General features: G+C 39.4%; 1 pseudogene; it reads right to left on the reverse strand.

Moving 5' to 3' along the window:
- Positions 1 to 931: 931 nt before the first annotated feature.
- LOC109435509 (heat shock factor-binding protein 1 pseudogene) lies at positions 932 to 1,259 on the reverse strand (annotated as a pseudogene).
- Between the last annotated feature and the right edge of the window lie 3,136 nt (positions 1,260 to 4,395).

Genomic DNA, 4,395 nt, shown 5'->3' on the forward strand with positions numbered 1-4,395 from the left:
AAGAATTATCATCCCTGTCTTCTATAATCAATAATAAAACCATTACTCTTTAAGAATTTAGGAAAGAAATAGTTTAAAAAACAGTATTTCTAAAAAACTTGAACCTACTACAAGTCATTTATTATTTTCTAGCGAAGCAACTGGCACAGACTTAGCATAGTCTCTTTTGCTTGTCTGTTTATTTTCACATTCAGTAGCTCAAAGAAAATATGGAGTACCTGAGTTTTAAAATCCTGACAGATTTTCTATGGTAACTATTGTAAATGAATAATGTAAAGTCCTGCTAAAGTATTCAAATTTCATGCAACTCTAACTAACAAATGCCTCATTATATTAGGCAATTTTGTCATTTCCCAAATTGGAAAATTCTCACACGAAAGTGGCAGTGCTTACTCTTCTTTACTTTAGCATCTGACCTCAGGGACTTAGACATAAAAGTACAGTTCAAGAGTTCAAGTCTGAGTTTGGCAAAAGAGTAGTGCCAGCTGTTTCTGGATAAACAATTTTAAAATGTTTTTAGCTATTTGGAAAGTATCACCAACACACTCTCTGGTGTTAGCTCAATAGTCACTCTGTGTTGAGAATTAAAGAACTCTGAACTCTCTATATGTCTTACTTCACAAAGTCTAATTATAACACAAGGATCTACTACATGTCTAATAGAAAAAAATTACACAGCAACTTTTATCAAACAGCAACTGCTACAAAAGGGATGGTAGGGAAAAAAATGACTTCACAAAAATACACTAAAATATTTGACAATTTTATACAGGAACTACCAAAGTTTTGGTATTTAATATTTAATAGCATTACTGACCAAGGTCCAAGATGTGAAGTTACAATGTTCAAGAAACTGAGGGGAAAGTCACTCAATAAACTAACAATTTAGTATGTGATAAGAAGAATGCACCCGTTATAATATAAAACTTGTCTACACATAGCAGTCAGTTGTAAAAAGCCATTCGGTCTTCTCTTGGCTTGTAAAAACAGTGTTCCAGATTTCAGTGTAAATTAGAAAACTCCAACTCTTTTGTGTAGCAGGTATTTTGTTTTCACCTATCAGTTCTTCCATGCCAGCCTGTGTCATGAGGTCTGCAATGTTTTTCTCCAGGTCATCAGTGCGACTACTCATGTCATCAATTCTTTCAATGATCTGATCGGACATGGTCTGAAATTTATCTTTGATCTGTTGCAGGAGTGTCTGCACCACCAAGGTGAGATCCTGCATGGTCTTAGGGTCAGTCTCGGCCATCTCCCCGGTTCCCCGCTTGATGGTGATGTCTCCTATTTTCTTAAATTGGATGTCTAAGATCTTCAACTCCTCAGTATCTTCCCTCACAGCTATCCTGTTTGTCTTTGCTAGACTATGGCAAGCAGGAAGGGAAAAAAATGTCTCAAGAGAAGGACCAGGAGAAAAAAGCCATCACGCAGATAAAACTACATTTATACATATTATTTCCCTAGTAGAGACAACATAAAAAGTTCATCTCAGATATTTAATACATGTAAGGAAGACATGATTCATTTAACCACAAGCCTGTTTAAATTATGAAACTTATATTATTTCTCTGGTTCCCTGGACCTTTCTTTTGATGCTAGAGATTTAGAACAATTCTTCCCAAGCTTTCACAAGTTCCTTTCCATAAGGGAGAATATGTGGAAGAGATAGGAATCCAAAGTAATTCCTCTCGTTTCAACATTTTTTGCAATTTGATTAATAAGGTGGTTAAGAGTATGGACTCTGAAGTCACTTTTCCTGGGTTGTTCTGCTACTTTCTAACTGTGTGACCCTGGAGGGCTAGCGCAAGTTCAAGTTTGAGAAGCAAGGACCTTGATATTATTACTGAGTTAAAATTCTTCAATTTTAGTTGAGACCATTTGTGAGTTTCAGAGATCCACAATCTCTCCTTTCTCAGAGACAATGCTGTCATTCTTTTAAAAAAGATTTAATGTTGGTGCAGGCAAGGAAATTTAAGTTGATACAGGGCCAGCAGCTCCCATATTTATACATAGCAATCTGATTTCCTGGTGTGCAGGTGACCAGACATAATATTAAGTCTGATTTGAAAATTTCACCTATTTCAAAGAACATAAAATAGTTGGGAGATTCCTGCTTAATAAATAATTCATTTCACATAGAATATTTTGTCAATAAAATCTTCTTTAAGAAATACATTTAAGGCAATATTTCTCCAAGCTGGTATCAGGGAATAGGAACATGGTGAGATGTACAGTAAAAAAAAGGTTTTCATGGTCAGATATGTTTGTGAAGCACTGAGTTCTCAATTTCCACCTTGGGGAGATTCTCAATGAACTTTAGTATACTTATCTAAAGAATTGGGCAGAAAAACTAGAAAACTAGTGTTTGAGTCTGGGTTCTCCCAAAAGCAGACTCAGGAATAAGGTTTCCTGTGCAAGTAGCTATTGGGGAGGTGATGCCAGGAAACAGGGAGTAGGGAAGGAAGACTGGGAAAGGAGAACTGATGGAGCATGTGTTATTGAGCAGGTTACCTGAGAAGGGCCAAATCTAATTGGAGATCTTTGGGAGATTGTGTAGATACCTCACTGGGGGAGGAAGATGTGCTGGTTATTCTCCTCTCCAATCCATGATTGACTTTGGATGTTCGTGTGGCATTACTTCCTGACTGTTCTGGTCTGCCATGTGCATTGGGTGGCAGTGTCCTGCAGTAGGATGCTGCAAGCATTCACTGGACAAATGGGAGCCTTGGGGATGCTATCAGCTCTGGTACTCAGAATTTCTCAAATTTGACCACACATGCCCTTTCTCTCATGGACTTTTTTTCTTGTTTTCATAACAGCTACTAATATCCTATTGAACTAATATTTTGTAGAATAAACTAGAGAATTTTAAATTTTAAGTTATGTTTCTTTCCCCCCTTTTTTCTTTCCAGATTTATATCATAACCAGGAAATGAGGGGTCCATAAGATTTGCTTTTATAAAAGAATTTCTTATGGGAAAGAACAAATTTCTAAATTCTGTCACCAGTCTCCCACAGTTCATAAGCCAGGTTGAAATCTTTTCCTTATAAAATGTTTTATGCTGTTGCCTGTTCCAGTTACTGTGGTTGTATAACTAACCACTCCAAAACAATGGCTTAAAATAATGACATAGATTAAGCTCAAAGAGCCTGTGGTTCCAGGATTCAACAGGGCACAAAGTATATGGCTTGTCTCTCCTCCATGATGTTGGGGCCTCAGATGAAAGATTGAAGGCTGCTCACTCACAAATTTGGTATTTGGATGAAATTGTGCATACAGCAAGGAGCCCCTGGTGTGTTTGTCTCACAGAGCCTCTCCAGCATGTCATCTTCCTTCACGAAGGTTCAGGGTTCTCAGGGTGCAGGTCCCTAGAGAAAGAGACAGGTGGAATCAAATTACCTTTTACGATGTTGCCTCTGAAGCCTCATCATCACTTCCTATCACATTCTATTGTGAGGGTAAATACGCAGGTATGCCTGGTTTAGAGGCAGGAACTCGCACCCTACCTCTCATGGAGAACTGGCAGCATTGCATCAGAAGGGCAGCATGGAGAATGGAAAATGCAAGAATGCCACCATCTCTGGAAAATGCATCCTACCACACTTCCCAGGAATCCCAGCAGGTGGTAGGATGCACCTCTGTAGCAGTTAGAGAAACTGCTCCCACCTGTATCCCCACACCACCTTGTATTCTATGCAGCACAATAAGAAGATATTTCTCCTCTTTGCCCTTTGAGGTCTAGATGTGCCTCATTCATTACTTCATCTCCAGCACCCGATGTAATGCTGCACACAGCACATCTAAGTATGTGTTTTGAATGAATGAGTACATTGCGTCTCACTTTATTTTACCATTCTTATCAGGAGAAAGGGGAAGAAGAAGCAACAAAAAATGTCCATCCTCATGAGATTCAGTGGGAGAGCTGATACTATCAGCTTTCCCTCAGTGTCCATCATTCCTCAAAACATCCCATGGTGCAGGTGTTGTTAGGACCCCTATTTTATGGATGGAGTCTCACAGCAAGAGAGTCTGAATGCGATGCTCAGAGTGCTGGGGAAGCAGCTTCCCCTGGCAGAAAGGTCCAAGCTTCTCCATCCCCAGCCCATCTTCCTTGAGAAGACTGAAGAAGCAGAGCCCCTTGGAGATTTATTTCCAACTCCAGATCTCTGATCTCCTCCAGATGAGTGGTACAGAGATGGTGGAGTATCTGGTTAACTGCTCTCAGCTCCCTGATAGGTTGAAAACCCCAACACTGTGAAGCCCCCTCTTGCTGTTTCTCTATGTGCCACCTATTGGGGGCCTTAACCATTTGGTTTAACAACCAAGAACTTTGCTTCCTTTTGATGTTTTGCTCAGACAGCAAATTTATTTTCCTGGAGCTGAAGCCACTTTCT

This window comes from Rhinolophus sinicus, chromosome 13 (genome assembly GCF_057876585.1).
Source record: "Rhinolophus sinicus isolate RSI-liver-muscle chromosome 13, RSI-T2T, whole genome shotgun sequence".
Taxonomy (NCBI): Eukaryota; Metazoa; Chordata; class Mammalia; order Chiroptera; family Rhinolophidae; genus Rhinolophus; species Rhinolophus sinicus.